Genomic DNA, 26,450 nt, shown 5'->3' on the forward strand with positions numbered 1-26,450 from the left:
AACCGGTCAGAGGAAGCTTGTTTCCGGTCCAGGGAAGACATGGCTTGGCAGTTCGGGCTGGACTGTTCCCATGAGGCACAGGGTCAGACTAATTTACATACGGCCATGTCTGAACTGGGGTGGCAGAGTGGGCTAAAGAACGGTGATGGATTAAACCCAGATCAGTTGACTGGGGTGAGTGCTTGCAATGATCAACACTCCGTCCATCATTTCCTTTGGTTTTTGCTTTGTTCGCCATAAGTTGGCAGGGTATGCTCAGACGTGAGTCCCTTGCTCACTTTGCCACTGGATTCAAGCAAGCCTGGCTGAAGACGGCTGAAATGCCAGAAACCGGTCCTAGGAAGCTTGTTTCCGGTCCAGGGAAGACATGGCTTGGCAGTTCGGGCTGGACTGTTCCCATGAGGCACAGGGTCAGACTGATTTGCATATGGCCATGTCTGAACTGGGGCGGCAGAGTGGGCTAAAGAACGGTGATGGATTAAACCCAGATCAGTTGACTGCAGGTGAGTGCTTGCAATGTTGAACACTCCGTCCATCATTTTCTTTGGCTTTTGCTTTGTTCGCCATAAGTTGGCAGGGTATGCTCAGACGTGAGTCCCTTGCTCACTTTGCCACTGGATTCAAGCAAGCCTGGCTGAAAACGGCTGAAATGCCAGAAACCGGTCCTAGGAAGCTTGTTTCCGGTCCAGGGAAGACATGGCTTGGCAGTTCGGGATGGACTGTTGCCATGAAGCACAGGGTCAGACTGATTTGCATATGGCCATGTCTGAACTGGGGTGGCAGAGTGGGCTAAAGAACGGTGATGGATTAAACCCAGATCAGTTGACTGGGGTGAGTGTTTGCAATGTTCAACACTCCGTCCATCATTTCCTTTGGTTTTTGCTTTGTTCGCCATAAGTTGGCAGGGTATTCTCAGATGTGAGTCCCTTGCTCACTTTGCCACTGGATTCAAGCAAGCATGGCTGAAGACGGCTGAAATGCCAGAAACCGGTCCTAAGAAGTTTGTTTCCGGTCAAGGGAAGACATGGCTTGGCAGTTCTGGCTGGACTGTTCCCATGAGGCACAGGGTCAGACTGATTTGCATATGGCCATGTCTGAACTGGGGTGGCAGAGTGGGCTAAAGAACGGTGATGGATTAAACCCAGATCAGTTGACTGGCGGCGAGTGCTTGCAATATTCAACACTCCGTCCATCATTTCCTTTGGTTTTTGATTTGTTCGCCATTAGTTGGCAGGGTATGCTCAGACGTGAGTCCCTTGCTCACTTTGCCACTGGATTCAAAGAAGCCTGGCTGAAGATGTCTTAAATGCCAGAAACCGGTCCTAGGAATCTTGTTTCCGTTCCAGGGAAGACATGGCTTGGCAGTTCGGGCTGGACTGTTCCCATGAGGCACAGGGTCAGATTGATTTGTATATGTTCCATGTCTGACCTGGGGTGGCAGAGTGGGCTAAAGAACGGTGATGGATTAAACCCAGATCAGTTGACTGGGGGTGAGTGCTTGCAATGTTCAACACTCCATCCATCATTTCCTTGGGTTTTTGCTTTGTTTGCCATAAGTTGGCAGGGTATGCTCAGACGTGAGTCCCTTGCTCACTTTGCCACTGGATTCAAGCAAGCCTGGCTGAAGACGGCTGAAATGCCAGAAACCGGTCCTAGGAAGCTACTTTCCGGTCCAGGGAAGATGTGGCTTGGCAGTTCGGGCTGGACTGTTCCCATGAGGCACAGGGTCAGACTGAGTTGCATATGGCCATGTCTGAACTGGGGTGGCAGAGAGGGCAGAAGAACGGTGATGGATTAAACCCAGATCAGTTGACTGGGGTGAGTGCTTGCAATGCTCAACACTCCGTCCATCATTTCCTTTGGGTTTTGCTTTGTTCGCCATAAGTTGGCAGGGTATGCTCAGATGTGAGTCCCTTGCTCACTTTGCCACTGGATTCAAGCAAGCATGGCTGAAGACGGCTGAAATGCCAGCAACCGGTCCTAAGAAGCTTGTTTCCGGTCCAGGGAGGACATTGCTTGGCAGTTCGGGCTGGACTGTTCCCATGAGGCACAGGGTCAGACTGATTTGCATATGGCCATGTCTGAACTGGGGTGGCAGAGTGGGCTAAAGAACGGTGATGGATTAAACCCAGATCAGTTGACTGGGTGAGTGCTTGCAATGTTCAACACTCCGTCCATCATTTCCTTTGGTTTTTGCTTTGTTCGCCATAAGTTGGCAGGGTATTCTCAGATGTGAGTCCCTTGCTCACTTTGCCACTGGATTCAAGCAAGCATGGCTGAAGACGGCTGAAATGCCAGAAACCGGTCCTAAGAAGCTTGTTTCCGGTCCAGGGAAGACAGGGCTTGGCAGTTCGAGCTGGACTGTTCCCATGAGGCACAGGGTCAGACTGATTTGCATAGGCCCATGTCTGGACTGGGGTGGCAGAGTGGGCTAAAGAACGGTGATGGATTAAACCCAGATCAGTTGACTGGGGGTGAGTGTTTGCAATGTTCAACACTCCGTCCATCATTTCCTTTGGTTTTTGCTTTGTTCGCCATCAGTTGGCAGGGTATGCTCAGACGTGAGTCCCTTGCTCACTTTGCCACTGGATTCAAGCAAGCCTGGCTGAAGACGGCTGAAATGCCAGAAACCGGTCCTAGGAAGCTTGTTTCCGGTCCAGGGAAGACATGGCTTGGCAGTTCGGGCTGGACTGTTCCCATGAGGCACAGGGTCAGACTGATTTGCATATGGCCATGTCTGAACTGGGGTGGCAGAGTGGGCTAAAGAACGGTGATGGATTAAACCCAGATCAGTTGACTGGGGGTGAGTGCTTGCAATATTCAACACTCCGTCCATCATTTCCTTTGGTTTTTGCTTTGTTCGCCATTAGTTGGCAGGGTATGCTCAGACGTGAGTCCCTTGCTCACTTTGCCACTGGATTCAAACAAGCCTGGCTGAAGACGGCTGAAATGCCAGAAACCGGTCCTAGGCAGCTTGTTTCCGTTCCAGGGAAGACATGGCTTGGCAGTTCGGGCTGGACTGTTCCCATGAGGCACAGAGTCAGACTGATTTGTATATGTTCCATGTCTGACCTGGGGTGGCAGAGTGGGCTAAAGAACGGTGATGGATTAAACCCAGATCAGTTGACTGGGGGTGAGTGCTTGCAATGTTCAACACTCCGTCCATCATTTCCTTGGGTTTTTGCTTTGTTTGCCATAAGTTGGCAGGGTATGCTCAGATGTGAGTCCCTTGCTCACTTTGCCACTGGATTCAAGCAAGCCTGGCTGAAGATGGCTGAAATGCCAGAAACCGGTCCTAAGAAGCTTGTTTCCGGTCCAGGGAAGACATGGCTTGGCAGTTCGGGCTGGACTGTTCCCATGAGGCACAGGGTCAGACTGATTTGTATATGTTCCATGTCTGACCTGGGGTGGCAGAGTGGGCTAAAGAACGGTGATGGATTAAACCCACATCAGTTCACTGGGGGTGAGTGCTTGCAATATTCAATACTCCGTCCATCATTTCCTTGGGTTTTTGCTTTGTTTGCCATAAGTTGGCAGGGTATGCTCAGACGTGAGTCCCTTGCTCACTTTGCCACTGGATTCAAGCAAGCCTGGCTGAAGACGGCTGAAATGTCAGAAACCGGTCATAGGAAGCTTGTTTCCGGTCCCGGGAAGACATGGCTTGGCAGTTCGGGCTGGACTGTTCCCATGAGGCACAGGGTCAGACTAATTTACATACGGCCATGTCTGAACTGGGGTGGCAGAGTGGGCTAAAGAACGGTGATGGATTAAACCCAGATCAGTTGACTGGGGTGAGTGCTTGCAATGATCAACACTCCGTCCATCATTTCCTTTGGTTTTTGCTTTGTTCGCCATAAGTTGGCAGGGTATGCTCAGACGTGAGTCCCTTGCTCACTTTGCCACTGGATTCAAGCAAGCCTGGCTGAAGACGGCTGAAATGCCAGAAACCGGTCCTAGGAAGCTTGTTTCCGGTCCAGGGAAGACATGGCTTGGCAGTTCGGGCTGGACTGTTCCCATGAGGCACAGGGTCAGACTGATTTGCATATGGCCATGTCTGAACTGGGGCGGCAGAGTGGGCTAAAGAACGGTGATGGAATAAACCCAGATCAGTTGACTGCGGGTGAGTGCTTGCAATGTTGAACACTCCATCCATCATTTCCTTTGGCTTTTGCTTTGTTCGCCATAAGTTGGCAGGGTATGCTCAGACGTGAGTCCCTTGCTTAATTTGCCACTGGATTCAAGCAAGCCTGGCTGAAGACGGCTGAAATGCCAGACACCCGTCCTAGGAAGCTTGTTTCCAGTCCAGGGAAGACATTGCTTGGCCGTTCGGGCTGGACTGTTCCCATGAGGCACAGGGTCAGACTGATTTGCATATGGCCATGTCTGAACTGGGGTGGCAGAGTGGGCTAAAGAACGATGATGGATTAAACCCAGATCAGTTGACTTGGGGTGAGTGCTTGCAATGTTCAACACTCCGTCCATCATTTCCTTGGGTTTTTCTTTGTTCGCCATAAGTTGGCAGGGTATGCTCAGACGTGAGTCCCTTGCTCACTTTGCCACTGGATTCAAGCAAGCCTGGCTGAAGACGGCTGAAATGCCAGAAACCGGTCCTAGAAAGCTTGTTTCCGGTCCAGGGAAGATATGGCTTGGCAGTTCGGGCTGGACTGTTCCCATGAGGCACAGGGTCAGACTGATTTGCATATGGCCATGTCTGAACTGGGGTGGCAGAGTGGGCTAAAGAACGGTGATGGATTAAACCCAGATCAGTTGACTGGGGGTGAGTGCTTGCAATATTCAACACTCCGTCCATCATTTCCTTTGGTTTTTGCTTTGTTCGCCATTAGTTGGCAGGGTATGCTCAGACGTGAGTCCCTTGCTCACTTTGCCACTGGATTCAAACAAGCCTGGCTGAAGACGGTTGAAATGCCAGAAACCGGTCCTAGGCAGCTTGTTTCCGTTCCAGGGAAGACATGGCTTGGCAGTTCGGGCTGGACTGTTCCCATGAGGCACAGAGTCAGACTGATTTGTATATGTTCCATGTCTGACCTGGGGTGGCAGAGTGGGCTAAAGAACGGTGACGGATTAAACCCAGATCAGTTGACTGGGGGTGAGTGCTTGCAATGTTCAACACTCCGTTCATCATTTCCTTGGGTTTTTGCTTTGTTTGCCATAAGTTGGCAGGGTATGCTCAGATGTGAGTCCCTTGCTCACTTTGCCACTGGATTCAAGCAAGCCTGGCTGAAGATGGCTGAAATGCCAGAAACCGGTCCTAAGAAGCTTGTTTCCGGTCCAGGGAAGACATGGCTTGGCAGTTCGGGCTGGACTGTTCCCATGAGGCACAGGGTCAGACTGATTTGTATATGTTCCATGTCTGACCTGGGGTGGCAGAGTGGGCTAAAGAACGGTGATGGATTAAACCCACATCAGTTCACTGGGGGTGAGTGCTTGCAATATTCAATACTCCGTCCATCATTTCCTTGGGTTTTTGCTTTGTTTGCCATAAGTTGGCAGGGTATGCTCAGACGTGAGTCCCTTGCTCACTTTGCCACTGGATTCAAGCAAGCCTGGCTGAAGACGGCTGAAATGTCAGAAACCGGTCATAGGAAGCTTGTTTCCGGTCCCGGGAAGACATGGCTTGGCAGTTCGGGCTGGACTGTTCCCATGAGGCACAGGGTCAGACTAATTTACATACGGCCATGTCTGAACTGGGGTGGCAGAGTGGGCTAAAGAACGGTGATGGATTAAACCCAGATCAGTTGACTGGGGTGAGTGCTTGCAATGATCAACACTCCGTCCATCATTTCCTTTGGTTTTTGCTTTGTTCGCCATAAGTTGGCAGGGTATGCTCAGACGTGAGTCCCTTGCTCACTTTGCCACTGGATTCAAGCAAGCCTGGCTGAAGACGGCTGAAATGCCAGAAACCGGTCCTAGGAAGCTTGTTTCCGGTCCAGGGAAGACATGGCTTGGCAGTTCGGGCTGGACTGTTCCCATGAGGCACAGGGTCAGACTGATTTGCATATGGCCATGTCTGAACTGGGGCGGCAGAGTGGGCTAAAGAACGGTGATGGAATAAACCCAGATCAGTTGACTGCGGGTGAGTGCTTGCAATGTTGAACACTCCATCCATCATTTCCTTTGGCTTTTGCTTTGTTCGCCATAAGTTGGCAGGGTATGCTCAGACGTGAGTCCCTTGCTTAATTTGCCACTGGATTCAAGCAAGCCTGGCTGAAGACGGCTGAAATGCCAGACACCCGTCCTAGGAAGCTTGTTTCCAGTCCAGGGAAGACATTGCTTGGCCGTTCGGGCTGGACTGTTCCCATGAGGCACAGGGTCAGACTGATTTGCATATGGCCATGTCTGAACTGGGGTGGCAGAGTGGGCTAAAGAACGATGATGGATTAAACCCAGATCAGTTGACTTGGGGTGAGTGCTTGCAATGTTCAACACTCCGTCCATCATTTCCTTGGGTTTTTCTTTGTTCGCCATAAGTTGGCAGGGTATGCTCAGACGTGAGTCCCTTGCTCACTTTGCCACTGGATTCAAGCAAGCCTGGCTGAAGACGGCTGAAATGCCAGAAACCGGTCCTAGAAAGCTTGTTTCCGATCCAGGGAAGATATGGCTTGGCAGTTCGGGCTGGACTGTTCCCATGAGGCACAGGGTCAGACTGATTTGCATATGGCCATGTCTGAACTGGGGTGGCAGAGTGGGCTAAAGAACGGTGATGGATTAAACCCAGATCAGTTGACTGGGGTGAGTGCTTGCAATGTTCAACACTCCGTCCATCATTTCCTTTGGTTTTTGCTTTGTTCGCCATAAGTTGGCAGGGTATGCTCAGACGTGAGTCCCTTGCTCACTTTGCCACTGGATTCAAGCAAGCCTGGCTGAAGACGGCTGAAATGCCAGAAACCGTTCCTAGGAAGCTTGTTTCCGGTCCAGGGAAGACATGGCAGTTCGGGCTGGACTGTTCCCATGAGGCACAGGGTCAGACTGATTTGCATATGGTCATGTCTGAACTGGGGTGGCAGAGTGGGCTAAAGAACGGTGATGGATTAAACCCAGATCAGTTGACTGGGGGTGAGTGCTTGCAATGTTCAATACTCCGTCCATCATTTCCTTTGGTTTTTGCTTTGTTTGCCATAAGTTGGCGGGGTATGCTTAAACGTGAGTCCCTTGCCCACTTTGCCACTAGATTTAAGCAAGCCTGGCTGAAGATGGCTGATATGCCAGAAACCGGTCCTAGGAAGCTTGTTTCCTGTCCAGGGAAGACATGGCTTGGCAGTTCGGGCTGGACTGTTCCCATGAGGCACAGGGTCAGATTGATTTGCATATGGCCATGTCTGAACTGGGGTGGCAGAGTGGGCTAAAGAACGGTGATGGACTAAACCCAGGTCAGTTGACTGGGGGTGAGTGCTTGCAATGTTCAACACTCTGTCCATCATTTCCTTTGGTTTTTGCTTTGTTCGCCATAAGTTGGCAGGGTATGCCCAGACGTGAGTCCCTTGCTCACTTTACCACTGGATTCAAGCAAGCCTGGCTGAAGACGGCTGAAATGCCAGAAACCGGTCCTAGGAAGCTTGTTTCCGGTCCAGGGAAGACATGGCTTGGCAGTTCGGGCTGGACTGTTCCCATAAGGCACAGGGTCAGACTGATTTGCATATGGCCATGTCTGAACGGGGTGTCAGAGTGGGCTAAAGAACGGTGATGGGTTAAACCCAGATCAGTTGACTGGGGGTGAGTACTTGCAATGTTCAACACTCCGCCCATCATTTCCTTTGGTTTTTGCAGTGTGTAAATCTGTGACATATCCTGAGACCATGGTGTGTGTCATGTGAGCATTGGTCTCTGTCTGCAAAGCCCATTTCCTGCCAAGACTGTAGTACCTGCAGATGTTCCTGTGTGAGAATCATTCTGTGTGCTGAGTAGTCCAGTGCTTTCTCTACCTATTGGACTTTGAGTGTCCGAGATGTGGGTGCACCAGTAGAATCAAATCATTATGGTGACAGCCGGGTTGGGTGGACACAAGGGCCTGCACTGTGGGCAAACACACATGTGGCGCCTTTTTAATTTGCCGAGGCAGATTTGTGTTAGCAACATCTGCGTATTTTTAATCAGTCAGCTGCTTTACCAAGTTTGGCACTTGTATGTGTCTATGACTGCTCACACTCAGCAGTTTCTACCTTTCCTACGGCCTGATGGCAACATGTCTTTTTTATAGGTCTCCTTGAGTGTTTAAGTATTCTGAGACAGTGTTAAAATTCCAAATGCGTCCAATACATATCACGTTATGCACATTGTTAGACCTGGCTTCATTGGCGTGGGTCTCCCGTCCTCTCTACTCTCCCTATCTTTTATATTGGCTGGATTTAGATGTTCTGGGCACTGTGCCACTGCTACTCAGTGCCACAGCGCACATGCTCCCTGTATATAAATGACTGCATGAATAAGAATAACTATAATACCTACATCGGTGTAGCCTGTTTCAATAGTGAGTTACCTTCCATTTCACTGTTGCTACTGCAAAACGATCCATTCTCATAGGCCAGGATGGGCCGGTCAAAAATTGCTTTCTATTATCCTATCGGGCCCTAGGAACCTGATAGGACCCTCGAGTTTGAGATGTATATGATCAGGACATTGAGGGGCACCTTTTAGTAAGGACCGTTTATATATTGAATGTGTTGAAAAACCTTTCCTGAAAACGTGGTAGTTTCTTGCCTAAGCTTTACTGTAGGCTGTTGCGCGTATGTGTATTGGCCGTCTGGTTTTGAAGCAGCAGGGCCAGCTGGGTCAGACCTGGCTGGAGAGAGAGATCGGTATTCAGAGCATGAGGAGGGGTGACTCTTTGTTCCGAGCAGGGCCGTGCCTGGCAAGGTGAATGATGGCTCCACCTCCCACTGGATGTCTGATAGCAGACCCCCTCATTCTGAAAGGGCAGGATGTTGCCTCGTAAACCAAGTGCTCCCCGACCCCACCGAACTGGTTCTGACAGGAGTCAGTGATTTGCAACCTTAGAGAACAAAGACTTTTTTAGGTATAAAAGGCTGTGCTGGAACTTTGAACAAGTGTGTTCCTTCTGGATGTCAAGACAAAACTCTGTCCAAGTGAACAGAGGAAAGGACTTTGCAACTTTTATCAAGCTTGCCGAAGAAACTACCCGAGGGCCTAAATCGAGAGCGCCTCCTGCAGAAGTCTCAGGGACATTAGACTTCACTCCGTCCACCGTCATAATTCCTGTGCGAGGAGCTCTGCTTGCAGGTGAGGCCTCTGCCGAGTAATCCGGAGACTCTAGTTCTACTGTGAGGACTGTGGACTGGGCGCTTCTGAACTTTTGCTAAACCTGTGCGGGCCGCTGCAGCTAAGAGAGAGCTGCCGCCGCTGAGAGCCCACCTGAATCGGAATTAAGACTTTCTAAACTTTCGCTGAACCTGTGCGGGCCACTGCAGCTAAGGGAGAGCTACCGCCGCTGAGTGCCCACCTGTCTCTGAACCTTTGAATCTTCTTGCTAAACCTGTGTGGGCCGCTGCAGCTAAGAGAGAGCTGCCACCGCTGAGAGCACGCCTAAATCTGTATCTTCAAATCTTTTGCTGGATCCGTGTGGGCCGCTGCAGCTAAGAGAGCTGCCGCCGCTGAGAGCCCGCCTAAATCTGTATCTTCAAACCTTTCGCTGCATCTGTGTGGGCTGCTGTAGCTAAGAGAGAGCTGCCGCTGCTGAGAGCCCACCTGAATCAGCACCTTTGGACCTTCCGCTGAATCTGCGTGTACCGCTGCAGTCAAGAGAGCGCTGTGGCCGCTGAGCGTCAACCGTGGTGCCCGCTTGGTCGAGACCCTAAATTGTCCCATGGGCCGCCGCAGCTAAGACAGAGCTGCTGCCGCTGAGTGCCCATACCCTTTGCTTCGGTGCACCATCATGATCTGTCCCACTGGGCCGCCGCAGCCAAGAGAGAGCTGCTGCCGCTGAGTGCCCGCACCCTTTGCCACTGTGCACCATCGTGATTTGTCCCGTGGGCCACCGCAGCTCAGAGAGAGCTGCTGCTGCTGAGTGCCCACACCCTTTGCTATGGTGCACCATCGTGATCTGTCCCGTGGGCCACCACAGCCAAGAGAGAGCTGCTGCCGCTGAGTGCCCGCACCCTTTGCTACTCTGCACCATCGTGATTCGTCCCATGGGCCGCCGCAGCCAAGAGAGAGCTGCTGCTGCTGAGTGCCCACACCCTTTGCTACTGTGCAACATCTCGATTTGTCCCGTGGGCCGCCGCAGCCAAGAGAGAGCTGCTGCCGCTGAGTGCCCGCACCCTTTGCTACTGTGCACCATCGTGATCTGTCCCATGGGTCGCCGCAGCCAAGAGAGAGCCGGTAGCCGCTGAATGCCCACACCCGTTGCTACTGTGCATCATCGTAATTTGTCCCGTGGGCCACCGCAGCCAGGTGAGAGCTGTAGCAGCTGAGTGCCACCCCCCCTTGTGCTATTGTTCAGCCTCGTAATTTGCCCCGCGGGCCGCCACTGCTAAGAGAGAGCTGTGGCCGCTAAGCGCTTGCACCATTGTCAACTTTGCATCCTTGGGATTTGTTCTGTGGGCCGCTGCAGCTAAGCGAGAGCTGTGGCCGCTGAGCGCCCGCACCTTTGACAACTTTGCATCCTTGGGATTTGTTCTGTGGGCCGCCGCAGCTAGAGAGAGCTGCTGCCGCTATGAGCCCACCAGGGAGCTGCACGATGAGAGTCATTGTCACCACCAGCCTGGGCCGCTGCAGCCGCGCGCTGCTGCCACTGAGCGCCCGCCTGCCCCCGAGTGCCCGAACCACTGTGAGTGCACGCTGCGGACCTCAGCCTCCAAGACCTGTGGTCGCTGGGAGTCTGCCTGTCACCGTCTCCGCTTCTTCCAGAAGCTGCGTGCTGTAGTCCGTTCCAACGGCAGGTACCTGGTGCACAACGGGTCGATGAGGCCCCGGGCCTGAACTCAGTCTGTGTCCCGCTTTGTGTGAATACGTTGTTGTCTCTTTTAGTCCCTATGGGTTGACGTAAATTGTAGTTGTTGAAACGCTTTCAGAGTCTTTGAGTTAAACTGTTGGATAAAGATATTATTTTCTATATCTACCTGAGTTGTGTCCTTTTGTGGTGTCATTACTGCATCTTTGTACGTGCCCATAAACGCTTCACACACTTCCTCTGAGATAGGCCTAACTGCTCATGCTACGTTACCACAGGGTTGAGCAGGGGTTATCAAAGGGGGTAGCCCACTTGCCCTGACTTAGTAAGAAGGGTCCCTATTTGGACATTGGCGCCAGCCATGGCCAACTAGACACCCCCATTTCTAACACACATGTACTCCATCCTAAACAGATTTACAAGTTTCCACATGTGTAATGCCTAGCTATGTGTATTGTGTTTATTCAACGCAAATCCCACCACCACTCCTGGAGTTGTCAACAGTGCAGGGAGATTAGCTTACACATTTACCTGTGCATTGGAGCCTACTGACACAGTTGTTGTGTCCTATCTGGTGAAACATGTATCTTCCAAGTCTTCTGCAGTAAACAGTTAGCATATTCATTTTGACAATTGTATTGCTCTGCACCTGATGCAGAACTTGTAGCTAGATGCAGAGTTGATGTGATAGACATGCCAAAGAAGTTAATGTTGTAAATGGTCAGATCTTGAATTGTGTGCAAAGCACAAAGTCAACACATGTTGACTGCCTTTTACATTGTTGCTCCATGCTTTTCTACATCTCAAGTAGGAATCTGGTCTACACATGTAGCGCTGACAGCTGTTACACAACCACCTCATGTTTGTTGCAGTGGGAGCACCATGTATGTATTTAGATTGTCTGTGGAGTTGTGTGTTGTCGTGGGCTATCTCCTGTGTGCTTCATTGTACAAATACACTCAAAAATGTCATTCTTCTGTGAGTGTGTTTACTCCTGTTGCCCTTCAGGGTTTGAGTATGTGTTGTTGTGGACAGATGCTGTGGATTTGTGTCACATACATATGTGTGTCTGGCACCTCTTGTTCAACCATAAACTGTGCGTGCCCTAGTATGTGACATACTGGATGTACCTTGCTGATATGGTGATTGACATATTGGTCATACACATCAGTACATGGACCCATGTTTGTAGTTTGATCACAATGATGTGTGGTCAATGATGTGTTACTTGTCATGCAGCCAGTGGTACATACTGTCATGGGTGACTGTGCAATGTCACCAGTCAATTTAGGCTTGGATGAGGCACATTGATGCTGAACAAGGTGTGTGGTGTTTAGACTGGCCAAATGTCACATGTCTCTTGGCAAGACCCCTACCTATTATGTGGCCTTACATTACGGGCCATGCCGTGGGAGTAATATTATGGTGTGTTTGTTGACAGTGGTTCTTGCAACGTACGTGACAGTGTGCAAGAGTGATTGGGCTCTAAAGTATGGCACACATCCTAATTTAGCATGACAGAGGCTCAGCAGACGTGATACTGTCAGCACAGTGATGTGGCCTTGAGGGTACTGCGGAAGAGAGTCAGTCTCTTGATGTTTTGTATGGTGTTCCAACAGGCTTGTTCCACATGTGACTTTTGTGTACCCGCTCCTCAAACTATGCCCGATTGGCCACATTCACTATCCCCAATTATGGTATCCTTCCAGATTGTAATCTGCACAAATTGTCAAGTCGCACCGGAGGGGTGTCTGTAAAACACTGCAGAGTCAGAGGTAGGATCGAGAATTGGCATAGAACCCGGAAACCTACATCTCCCATGATGCCATGGGTATCTGACGTCACGGACGTCATTCCGTTCTAGGAAGGAGTTGCATTTAATCACTTCCTGAGCACCGGGTGGGTGCCGTTTACTATTGCTGCTGAGCTTCGTCTGTGTCGAGAGGAGGTCCGGTAAGTGTGCTACAAGCACCACTACTTCCAAGTTCTTTCGTTTAATTGTTGTGTGCTCAGTAAGCAGTGGCCTAATTTCTCTGGAGTCATTTTGTCTGCTAATTTCTCCCCGTTGGTTGACCCATTATTCCCAGTTCTTGCGGGGCAAATTTGAGCAGCATGTATCTTTCTATCAATTCCCCAGTTGTACTGTATGTGGAAGAATTGTTTAATCCCTAAAAAGTGTGGTGTATGCCGTCTTGTCAAACCACGTTCACCACACTCGAGTAATTGCAGTCTGCGGTTGTTTTGCGGCTGCCATTACCCAACTGATAAAGCTATCCATTGGTGTTCTCTCGCGTTGGGGAGTTGAGTCCCAACTCATGCAGAGAGAACACATTCAGCCAGGACAATCTGGCAAACAATGGCGTTTACATTCTGAGTGAAGAAGTATTGTTATCCAAGGAACTATTTGAGATTTCCTAATTTGTTTTGACAAGTTGTATTTTGGTAATAGCATTACGCATTGGTTGCTCCTACCAAGGGTTACAAGCTGACTATAATTATTGTTTACCTTTGGAATATCGGAGCCACAGTTATGAGTATATATAAGAAGAGTGACATCTAGCTATCACCCTAAGGAATTGATGTTACTCCTGGACTTCTTTGTTTTTTTTTGCCTTTGAGTTATACCACCGTGTATGCAACATCGTTAATAGTGCTGGGGCACTTGTTTGTTTCTTTGTGTTCTGTCACCGCAGGGGTACTTGAGCATACGGGAAGACAGCTCTTCACCCCTGTTTCCATTCTGCAGAATCCTGGGTAAGGTGTTGTTTCTCGAGAGTAGGGGTTCTCATTAACAGGATTGTTTGCCAGGAAAGGTTATTAACATGTGGTTCCATTCTTAGATCTTAGTGGAGTCTTTCACCATGAAAAGCTGTCTATGACTCAGTAAGAATTTTATTTTTACAGGTATAATCAGATATTCAATCAGGTATCATTGTGCATGTATTGGTGTACGGTGTTCTAAATGTTCTTGCTCTCATTACAGGTCTCCTTCCCCGCTGTTCCCATCCTTCCCTTCCCCCACTTGATCGCTCCATTAAATCTGTATAATCAATTAGACCTTGGGGCTATCAGGATGTGGACCCTACAGAGCAACATACGATCTTGAAGATTCAAGGCCACGACACGCATATGTCTCAGTGGAGTCCTGACCCACATCGTGTGTACTGTGCCAGGCAAAAAAACCTCAACACTCACACAGATGTTGTGTTTGTTCTGCAGTGTGTGGCTGGTTGGTTGTCTTTGTGCGTCTTCACCCATATATTTTGAATGTGTTTCAATGCCATTGAATGGATGTTTAGTTTAGTTTTTTGCTTTACTGTCCCTGGGACGCCTACATCTACACTCTGCACATCCCTTATGTTTTGCATTTGACTTTGATGCCACATTGTGGTACTGGTTCTCATCAATAAATGTAGATTCAGATTGAATCCTTTGATATTGTGTCTGCTCGTGACAAAAATGTGTTTAGTCAGTTTGGATGGTCACATGTTACATTGTCCAATTGAACATTGCTGGCAGTGTTAGCCCCCAAGAGCACTGATTGGCTGTTCATGGCTGAGGGTATCTGACACACTCAACGATGTTGGCCTCAACAGTTCTGTTTTTGCACACAACCACTATTTTATCACTACATTGCTTGTGTTTTTAGGCCCAAAAAGAAAATGATTGGTCGGACATGCTGGGTGTGTGAGACATACATTCCCATTTTTGTCACTACAGTGATCGGGGGCTTATCCCCCATTACCCCTATGTGATTGCAATGGCTGGGGGATTGCACCCCACACTGACCTTTTTGTCACTACAGTGATGGGGGCTTATCCCCCATTACCACTATGTACTTGCAATAGCTGGGGGATTGAACCCCACACTCACATTTTTGTCACTACAGTGAGTGGGGTTATACCCCATTGCCCCTATGTGTATGAAAATGATGGGGGATTGAAACCAACACTCACCTTTTTGTCACTACAGTGATGGTTGGGTTCATACCCCATTGCCCCTATGTGCTATAAAATGATGGGGGATGGAAGCCCACACTAACCTTTTTGTCACTACAATGATGGGGGGCTTATCCCCCATTACCCCTATGTACTTGCAATAGCTGGGGGATTGCACCCCACACTCACATTTTTGTCACTACATTGAGGGGGGTTATACCCAATTGCCCCTATGTGCTTGAAAATGATGGGGGATTGAGACCAACACTCACCTTTTTGTCACTACAGATATGGGTTTTTTGTCCAATGTATCACTTAACCCCTTCGCTGCTTCTAACGGCCAACAGCCGTCGCGAGCACTACCTCCATAGTGCTGCGCACGTCCGTAGGCCGACATGGCCCGCCATCTTGATCAAAGCACTGCACCGCGATGGAATTTTCGCCGCAGTTAAGCAGTTAATGCATCAATTTTGTAGGCACTGTACACAATAAACACAATTTAGGCATAGCAGCACTGGGGGAGTGTTCTGCATCCACCCCCTATGGGGTGGGCAATGCTCATGGTGTTGTGCATCCACGCCCTATGGGGTGGGCAATGCTGGTGGTGTTCTGCATCTACCCACTAAGGGGTGGCCAATGCTGGTAGTGTTAGGCATCCATCCCCTAAGGGGTGGCCAAGGATGGTGGTGTTAGGCATACACCCCCTCTGGGGTGGGCTATGCTGGTGGTGCTCTGCATCCACACCCTATGAAGTGGGCAATGCTGGTAGTGTTAGGCATCCACCCCCAGTGGGGTGGGCTATACTGGTAGTGTTATGCATGCACCCCCTATGGGGTGGGCAATGCAGGTAGTGTTAGGCATCCACACCCCTATGTGGTGGGCAATGCTGGTAGTGTTAGGCATCCATCCTCCATGGGGTGGGCTATGCTGGTAGTGTTAGGCATCCACCCCCTACGGGGTGGGTGATGCAGGTGGTGTTCTGCATCCACCCCTATGGGGTGGGCAATACTGGTGGTGTTCTGAATCCATCCCCTATGGGGTGAGCAATGCTGGTAGTGTTAGGCATCCACCCCCTATGGGGTGGGCAATGCTGGTGGCGTTCTGCATCCACCCCCTATGGTGTGGGCAATGCTGGTAGTGTTGGGCATCCACCCCCTACGGGGTGGGCAATGCTGGTAGTGTTAGGCATCCACCCCCATGGGGTGGGCAATGCTGGTAGTGTTAGGCATCCATCCTCCATGGGGTTGGCTATGCTGGTAGTGTTAGGCATCTACCCCCTATGGGGTGGGCGATGCTGGTGGTGTTCTGCATCCACCCCCTATGGGGTGGGCAATACTGGTGGTGTTCTGAATCCATCCCCTATGGGGTGAGCAATGCTGGTAGTGTTAGGCATCCACCCCCTATGGGGTGGGCAATGCTGGTGGTGTTCTGCATCACCCCCTATGGTGTGGGCAATGCTGGTAGTGTTAGGCATCCACCCCCTATGGGGTGGGCAATGCTGGTAGTGTTAGGCATCCACCCCATGGGGTGGGCAATGCTGGTAGTGTTAGGCATCCACCCCCTATGGGGTGGGCGATGCTGGTGGTATTCTGCATCCACCCCCTATTGGGTGGCCAATGCCGGTAGTGTTAGGCATCCACCCCCTATAGGCTAGGCTATGCTGGTGGTGATGGACATCCACCCCTGTGGGGTGGGCAATGCTGGTAGTGTTAGGTATATACCCCCTATGGGGTGGGCTTTGCTGGTAGTGTTAGGCATCCACCCCCAATGGGTTGGGCAATGCTGGTAGTGTTAGGCATCCACCCCCTATGGGGTGGGCTATGCTGGTAATGTTAGGCATCTACCCCCTATGGGGTGGGCTATGCTGGTAGTGGTAGGCATCCACCCCTATGGGGTGGGCAATGCTGGTAGTGTTAGGCATCCACCCCCTATGGGGTGGCCAATGATGGTAGTGTTAGGCATCCACCCCCTATGGGTTGGGCAATGCTGGTAGTGTTAGGCATCCACCCCCTATGGGGTGGGCAATGCTGGTGGTGATGGGTATCCACCCCATATAGGTTGGGCAATGCTGTTAGTTTTAGGCATCCACAACCTATGGGTGTGTTGCCTTTGGCGGAATCATGTCATTTTTGTGTGTGGTAGGTGTCTGACTTACCCTCTGTGACTGACGCGTCGGTTCCGGTTGTTGATTCGACCGTAAGCGTACAGTATGGGGTTGACATGCGCGATCGGATACATGGCTGCTTCGTCTCGTATGCAGTGATCGTGTTGTGGTGCGAATAGGTGATGAAATACAGCTCTTCCGGATGCTGTGACGTGCTGGAGGTGGCAACCTGTTCGGTGCGTAGGAAGTATGCATCGTATTTGGTCGGCCGGAAACTGCTTCAGAAATGGCACCGGGCGACTCCATTCATCGTTTACGGAGCTGGGTTGTATGGAAAATGGTGCTGGAATCAGAGCGTACGTGTCGCTCTGTAATAAGAGACTTTTGCACATCGTACTTCGTCCTTTGGATGGATCAGCTCCCAGAACGAGTTGGTTGGAAAGTAATGCTACGGACGGCTCTCGGAGGGCCTTCCCAGCGAGATCGGAATCGGGCCCTATAGCTCAAGAAATGCTAGTAGGATGTCACGGCCAAAATAAATCACAGGTTATTTGTAGAGAGCATCAGTGTTCGGGTAGTCAGGACCAATATTGCAGCAAGCCAAATGTGAGAGAGGTGTTTTAGTTATTTGGAGAGTGGAACCCTGACTAGAGAGCAACAGATCACTGAACGACTGAATGACAAAATTAACCACAAAAATATTGTGAAAAAATATGTATATATGTGTGTAGATATATATATATATATTAATTAGGTATATGCATATATATAATTTAAAAATATACAAACAATATTTAAACTATTAAATCATTTTTATGAACTATAAATTAAATATTAAAATTTACAAATATATATATAATTTTACAAAAACAAATATTAAACAATTTAAAAATAGAATTGATATATAACAACAAACATTAATAAAAAAGTACAAATAATTTTTAGGAATGCTTTCAAAAATAATTTTACAATTAAAAATAATAGCAATCCAACACTAAATATAAAAGAGAAAGTGCTGCACTTTGAAGGGGTCATATTTACTATTCTAACACCAACTAATGCAAAAGCTGGACCGTGTTTGCCTTTGGAGGGCCTAGATTTACTATTCTCACTGTTACCACTCCAATCTGAGCAACAGTAGGGAAAGTGTTGGATTAAAGAAAGATTAGGTTTACTAATCCCCTTCCCACCTAAGACAAATCAGAGACACTGTAGGATTTTGGAAGAGTTTGATTTACTATTCCCATCCCAATATTAGCAACAGTAGGGAAAGTGCTGGACTATGAAGATGTTAAATTTACTATTCTGACTCCATCCTAAGCAACAGCAGGGAAAGTGTTAGGCTTTGGAAGGTTTATATTTATTATACCAGCTACAATCTTAGCAACAGTAGGTAAACTGTTGTACTTTGAAGAGGTTATCTATACCATTCCAATTACATTCATTAAAAAAAACCAATATATATATAACACAATTAAAACATTTAAACATATTTAAAATTAAAATAAATATATTAATGGCCAGTATAACAAGGGCCTGTGTCTTACCCACCCATCTCCCTTCTCACCCCTGCATTAAATAGGGAGGAGCGTTCCCACCTCAGTGCAAGCAGTGTATATCTCCAGCTTTTCTCTGAATGCACACCATACAATATTGTCCTGAAGGATGGTCCAAGGATGCCATCATCAAAGCAGAAGGATTCCTCCATGCTTAAAAACATGAAATCAAATTCCATGTAGGCCAAGGATCTATCGGCCGAAATTATTTCAATCAGGAGAACCCTTTGGATCAGCAGATGGATTTGTCAGAGGTTCCTTTTTTTTAATTTATTTTTTTATTGTCAACAAATGGGATACAAGTTAACAGATCATGACATAAACACAATGAAACAACAGAGCACAGTTAAATTGCAATTTAGGACTTCGTGGAAATAATCTCTATTTACTGAAAATCATCAGAAAAGACAAGAGAAAGAAAAGAAAAAACATATAATAAGAAACAGCAAATATACTTAAAATAGAAGCCCCCATACTGCATCTAGTTTTTGTAAGGAGCGGATACCCCTTGCCTGAGCTAAGGCTTTTTCCATCTCGTATGTTTCCTTAACCAGTAACCACCACTCATTTACAGGGGGCGGTTTTGAAGCGATCCATAACCGAGCAATTGCCAATCTAGCAGCAACCAATAATATCGAGACAAGACAGGTAAGTCAATAATCCGCTAGTTTAAGACCCATCATGATTTCTGTAATCGTTAATGGTGTCACTATCCCCAGTCTCTGAAAAAATACTTGTTCAATCTTTTGCCAATACAAATGCAATTCTGGACAGGTTATGAACATATGCGTAATATTAGCCGCATATAAATCACATCTAGGACATTTTGTTTGATCCCCATCCAAGCTAACCGTAGACCATTTAGACATTTTATCAGGCATATCATAAAGCAAGCAAATAGTTCAAAATTGCTGCAGGTGAAGATTAGCTGAATGCACTGACTCATTTATAATACTTAGTGCTTGTTTAATAACATTAGATGTAACCTCTGTCCCCAAAGTCTCATGCCTGCGAGCTGCCAGTCTTTCCAGATCATTTTGCTTAGAATTTTGGATACATTTATACATATGACTAATCATACATTTTGTCTTCCCACTGTACAAGCAATCCCATATGTCTGAACTAGATGGTATTTCCAATTTCAAATGCTTCACCAGATAGTCTCTAATCGGTAAGTATTTTAAAAACATACCGTCAGGCAGCTCATATTGCCTCTGTAAATTCTTAAAAGAGACAAAGCCACTACAATTATAAAGGTCTCCTAGGTGGACGATCCGAAACCCTGCCCATCGTTTACTGGCAGCATCCTGAAATATTTCCCGGAATATCGGATTAACCCATAAGGGTAGTTTATCATGGTAAAATGACAGATTACATCTAGTTGATATAGCACACCATACACTAATGCTATACCTGATGGTCTTAAATTTTACTCTTTTAAAATAATTTGGATCATCCGTTTTATATAAGTACATATTGCTATCCTCTCCCAATAGAAAATGATGGAAAACAATTTATACTCCGGATTAAAAAGCTACGGAAACGTTCAGTGAAAGCAGCCCAGAAGTATTTTTTAAAGTCAGGAAATTCTAAGCCCCCTGATAATATGGAAGCTTTAACAAATCAATAGCTCTCCGAGCACTATAACCCCATATAAAACTACTCAATACCCCCTCTAGCTTTTAAAAAAATATATTTGGAACACGTAATGGAATTGATCTAAACAAATACAAAAATGTGGGCAACATTTTCATCTTTATGATATTAGAATGGCCAATAATACCTATAGGAAGTTTATGCCATTGCTTAAGCAATTTCACTGTGTCCTGCAATAAAAGTTCATAATAAAAAAAATATATATCTTTTCTATCTGTGCAGATAGTCTAACTCCCAAATAAGTGGCATCAGAACAAACGCCATAAATTGGTTCTCCCGGTGTAAAATGAAGTAGTATTTGTGTCTTCTTAACATTTAATGTATGCCCTGAAATAGAGCCAAATTTGGTTGATTCATCTTCAATAATCATAATAGCTTTAGCAGGTTCAGTTGTAAAGACCGCAATATCATCTGCATAAGTGACAGTTTTGAGCTTTAATGGGATAATTTGAGAATCAGAGTGCAAAGCATAGATAAATGGCTCAATATACAAAGCGAATAATAAAGGGGAAATGGGACACCCCTGCCTAGTACCGCAAAGAATCTGAAAAGTTGTTGACTGTGTACCAGAATATAATAATCTGGCTTGGGGCTTTTTATAAAGAGCTTGTATCCAGAACCTAAATTGTCCTTTAACCCCAAAAGTATCTAATACAGCCCAAAGAAAGTCCCAACCCACTCCATCAAAAGCCTTCTCGGCGTCTAAAAGAATCATACCTAAGGAAGTTATTGTCTTTTCAGTCATGTCAAAGGCCCCTACTGCCATGTTCACATGAGCTGTTGTATCCCTCCCTTGGATAAAAACCATGTTGATGAGGGGATACCAACCCAGGCATAACTGGTGATAGACGATTTGCTACAATCTTTGCATAAACTTTAGCGTCCACATTAATAAGTGAGATTGGCCTATAGGAGCCACAATCGTTGGGTGGTTTGCCGTTTTTTTTAAAAAGGACAATCTGTGTCATATTTCAGGTTTCTAGTATCTTTCCAGTGATACTTATATTTTGTACAGCAAATCTAAATATTGGAGTCAAAATGTCCTTAAATAATTTATAGAATTTATGGTATCTTGTCCCCAATAACTGTTTTTGATTACTAGTACCAGAGAGAACTGCCTCTGAATGGAGCTCTTCCGCTTCATGTACTGTTTGAATAGCTTTTTTCCTCAATATATCACTAGTTATGTTTTGTTGCTGGGTGTTACTTCTGACCACTGCCTTCATTGTATGCCAGACCGTGATTAAAGAAGCCGTGTCCATATTCTCCTTAAGAAATAACTCAAGCTGTTTTCTAGTATTAACCAGATAATTACTATCACCAAGCAAGTATCTAGGGAAAGAGAAAGATCTTAGTATCTTATATACATATTCTAAGTTAAATGATAATAGTATAGGATTATGATCCGAAGTAACTCGTAGGCACACTTCTATATCTGCTGAAATCATAATGTAATCTGATACCCACGCTATATCTATTCTGGAATATAACCTATGTGGGGCAGAATAATACGCATACCCTGGGACATTTGGTTTTAAACATCTCCAAACATCTCTAATTGATTGAAGCCCCCCGAGTTCTATGATGAACAAAGCAAAAACCAAAGGAAATGATGGACGGAGTGTTGAACATTGCAAGCACTCACCCCCAGTCAACTGATCTGGGTTTAATCCATCACTGTTCTTTAGCCCACTCTGCCACCCCAGTTCAGACATGGCCATATGCAAATCAGTCTGACCCTTAGCCTCATGGGACCAGTCCAGCCCGAACTGCCAAGCCATGTCTTCCCTGGACCGGAAACAAGCTTCCTAGGACCGGTTTCTGGCATTTCAGCCGTCTTCAGCCAGGCTTGCTTGAATCCAGTGGCAAAGTGAGCAAGGGACTCACGTCTGAGCATACCCTGCCAACTTATGGCGAACAAAGCAAAAACCAAAGGAAATGATGGACGGAGTGTTGAACATTGCAAGCACTCACCCCCAGTCAACTGATCTGGGTTTAATCCATCACCGTTCTTTAGCCCACTCTGCCACCCCAGTTCAGACATGGCCATATGCAAATCAGTCTGACCCTGTGCCTCATGGGAGCAGTCCGGCCCGAACTGCCAAGCCATGTCTTCCATGGACCGGAAACAAGCTTCCTAGGACCGGTTTCTGGCATTTCAGCCGTCTTCAGCCAGGCTTGCTTGAATCCAGTGGCAAAGTGAGCAAGGGACTCACGTCTGAGCATACCCTGCCAACTTATGGCGAACAAAGCAAAAACCCAAGGAAATGATGGACGGAGTGTTGAACATTGCAAGCACTCACCCCCAGTCAACTGATCTGGGTTTAATCCATCACCGTTCTTTAGCCCACTCTGCCACCCCAGTTCAGACATGGCCATATGCAAATCAGTCTGACCCTGTGCCTCATGGGAACAGTCCAGCCCGAACTGCCAAGCCATGTCTTCCCTGGACCGGAAAGAAGCTTCCTAGGACCGGTTTCTGGCATTTCAGACGTCTTCAGCCAGGCTTGCTTGAATCCAGTGGCAAAGTGAGCAAGGGACTCACGTCTGAGCATACCCTGCCAGTTCTATGATTGCTGCTCGAATCTTCCGCATTCTATGGGTAGCATTTTGTCTGGTAGTATCTATCCTGTAGTTCATAACACAATTAAAATCCCCCATTACCACCCACTCCCCCTCCCAATTTAACATTTCCATATTCAACATATCAATAACAATTGGATCATCGGTATTAGGACCATACAGTGAACAGAAAATATATTTCTTATCCCTAATTCCAATCTGTGCAATCACCCATCTTCCTCCCTGATCAGCTAGTGTTTTATATATCTTACAAGAAAAACGTTTGTGTTTCAATATAGCCGTTCCCCTCATTGATATCCCTTGTATAGTACAAACTATAATTTCATATCCCAGCTGTTTAAGAAGATTGCGATCTTTATATGAGAGATGCGTCTCTGTTAGCAAAACTTATTGTGGATTATACATTTTCAGCTCTTCATAGACAAGTTGGCGCTTGATTTTACTATTCAGACCTGCAACATTCCAGGCAAGACACTTAATTAGACCCATAACTAAAAAAGTTCTCCACCAGTTTAATACTATCCACCATACAAAAATCCTCCATTCCTTGGCACATTTTATTTGTCATATATTTTTTTACAGATTTACTACTAGACTTTTTATATAACCCATTGTTGACTTTTTTTTACCCTTTTGTCCCTTACTAAACCCTCCCACAACCTCTTCGCCCTTGGCGACCCCAACACCCTCCCTGCATCTTGAAGAAGGAATCATCCCCTTCCCACAGCTGCTGCTGAGTTGGCAGCTTCTTGGAGACAGTGCACACACGGTGGCTCCCGAGCCAAACCCTTACCCCACACAAACAAGTCAAACATTATTATTTATATCCAAAAGAAAAAACCCAAAAGCAAGAAGGTAAAAAATTGAAGTCAAGTCTTATTCATTTCAAATCCCTTATTTGCCAGCTGTCAATAGCTGCTTTTACTTCTTGTTCTGTATTGAAAAAATGCGGATGGCCTCCCCGAAGAGCCTTCAGATGAGAGGGTTCTTGCAGAAATATTTGCGCTCCAATAACTTTCAACGGATCAATCAACTGCCGTAATTTCCAACATCTATCCATTGAAAATTTTACAGAAATATGACCGTACAAAAAAAGAAAAAGAATCAACTGTAACTGGAGAGCTAGGGCGAGCTTTCAAAAAAACGGCTTGCCGAAGGAGAAAGTTTCCAAAAAAAATCAAAAATGGCCTATTTGACCGAGAGCCCTGTTTCTGTTGTACTGATGGAAGTCTATGGGCCCTTTGCACCTGGCAGTCCCAATCCCAATCCCCCAAATCTGGAAAGGCCCTCTGAAAAAGCTGAGCTATAAAGACCCTGGGATCCGATCCCTCTTGCCCTTCTGGAATTCCAAACAGCTTTAGATTATGATGCCGTGAGCGGTTTTCCAAATCTTCCCGCTTGGACTGCATAGTTGTTATTTGATCCCCGTGTAGCTGGAGCGAGCTAGCCTCTTTAGTGGTAGTCTCCTCAGTATTAGAAACTCTCTGTTATAATTCCAAAACATTTGCAGCCAATGTCCCAACCTTAAGTGTCATCTCTTTCAACGACTGCTGGATATTATGATTATCAGCCCTAGCTTTGGCATAAAGGCTCTTGTGCCTCTAATCTCTGATCTCTTAGAGCTTGAAGTATCAGAGCAATAGTCGCGGCATCTTGATCCTGCGACTCCTCTAATTGATGTTCCGCTACGACCTGTTGCGGCCCTTGAGATGCCATTGACGGACCAGTAGAGTCAGTAGGGCATAAGATAGGTAATCGGCCTGATGAATTTACTAAATTTAATTCTGGGTTATCAGACCCCATTTCTACCTCCCTTATATTGCCATGTCCATCATCTGTGGGACTAGTGCCTGATAATCGTGATATCTTAGTCTTAACTCGTCCTTTCGCTTGAACCCAACGACGATTTGTTAGAGGTTCCAAGCACGGGTTTACACAGACAAGTGTTTTTGGAGTTTTCCTAAGGGTCATCAGTTACAAACATATTTGTATTTAGCGCTGTGTAAAATTAATCTCTTGGAATGTGGAAGGGATTCGCTCTAAGTTAAAGACCCTGGACTGGCTATCTGTAGTGCAAGATTATGACATAATCTTTTGTCAAGAAACTTGGGCTCTAGACAATTTTAATCTAAATGGTTTTTACTTCTTCAGTAGCTGAGCTAGTCCATGGAATGCAGGTGGAGCTAAAGGAGACATGGACACCTTAATTTCAGTTAAATTGACAAAATGGGGGGTAGTATATGAAATCTAATCTACTTCTTTTTAGCAAATTGTTACTCAGGGTTCGGAAATCTTTTGATTTACTGCTGATCAATTTCTACTATAACATTGTTGATGTTAGCTCCAATAAGAAAATAAATCATCTTAATGATAATATTATCACTTTTTAATGGGCACAAAAAAGAGACTCTCATCTCGGGGTAGAAGGGTTTAGCATTTGCTTGTGCAACCTAAGCCCCGCTGTGCCCTTTGGCCTAGTAGATACAGAAGGGTCAAAGTAAACACATTTCAAGCATGTCCAATACAATGATGCCTTAAATAGAATATCAATTTCAGGGAATTTGGTATTCACCAGTGGCTACAGGGCCACTGATATTTAAGCTCCCCCAATTTATAAGGGCAGGTGGAGTTGAAGTAAGATCGACTTCATGAATATGGCCTCTGACCTGACAGACATCTTTGTTGCTGGAGAGTAATGGTTTAGTGAGCTGCATAAGTAATCATAACCTGCTTATTGCTTCTTTTGGTCGAAATCTTGTAGATGCTAGTACACACATGAGAATCAAGAGAAAACATATTTAAAAAATGAGGGGTTAGGATCAAGTTTGAGAATATTGACAAGTATCAATTTACATATGACTTCATAGGTAGAAATCAGAGTGCCATTTCTGTAATTACCATTTTTGATGAAAACCCCAGTAATATCTTAGATGCTTTTAAATCCTGGTGTACTTTGATCTTCCTGAAATTGCTTGCATCTAAAGTGCCTAAAAATGAACCTCAACAGAGCTGGTTTAATCAGGCATGTACAGTAGTCCATAAACGCCTTAAAGCAGCTCGCAGAAGAAATCTGGACACCAGGTGGGAACAAAAAGTTAATAAGCAAAAAGAAGAGTAGAATTTAGAAGTAAAAGTCTGAGAGGACTTAGAGACAGCTGGGAAAGTTAAAGATGGTATGACTTTTTGGAAACTAGTTAACCACCTTTTTTTCGCTGACCATCAAAAACCCATGACAAAATCTCTCATTTCAGTTTAAGAATGGGTGGAACAATTCTCAAAAATCTTTGCCCCCTTGGTCGATTCGAATTTAGCAAAAAGATAAGAAGTAGAATTTTAATAGGATGCTGCTTTAGATTTTAATCAGTCTTTTGAAGTTAGGGACGTCGAGAGGTCAATCGCTTTGAGTCCTTCTGGCAAAGCCTCAGGCCCGGATGATGTCCCTATGCACCTCTTAAAGACCAATGTTCGATTCTAGGCACCTTTATGTACAAATGTCATTAAAGATACAATAATAGGTCTCTAGCACCTTCTGGAGTGAAGCAATTGTGGTCCCTATATTTGAAAAAGGGGACAGAAACCATTCAAGTTGTTATTACCCAGATTTTTTACTAGACAGCACATTTAAAATACTTGGGAGAGAAGTAATTGCTAAATTGGAGGTATGAGCAATAGGGGGGCAGGTTCTATCA

The 26,450-nt window shown here is 46.5% G+C and overlaps 1 protein-coding gene across 1 annotated transcript in view; it reads left to right on the forward strand.

Annotated features, from left to right (window-relative positions):
- The first annotated feature begins 12,794 nt into the window (after nt 1-12,794).
- LOC146835090 (uncharacterized) overlaps nt 12,795-26,450 on the forward strand; it is a 355,325-nt gene continuing 341,669 nt past the window's right edge. Inside the window, exon 1 of the transcript XR_014960380.1 lies at nt 12,795-12,877. The gene's annotated coding sequence lies outside the window, so the exon portion shown is untranslated. The remainder of the gene's footprint in view (nt 12,878-26,450) is intronic.

This window comes from Triturus cristatus, chromosome 4_2 (genome assembly GCF_964204655.1).
Source record: "Triturus cristatus chromosome 4_2, aTriCri1.1, whole genome shotgun sequence".
In the NCBI taxonomy this organism is placed as follows: Eukaryota; Metazoa; Chordata; class Amphibia; order Caudata; family Salamandridae; genus Triturus; species Triturus cristatus.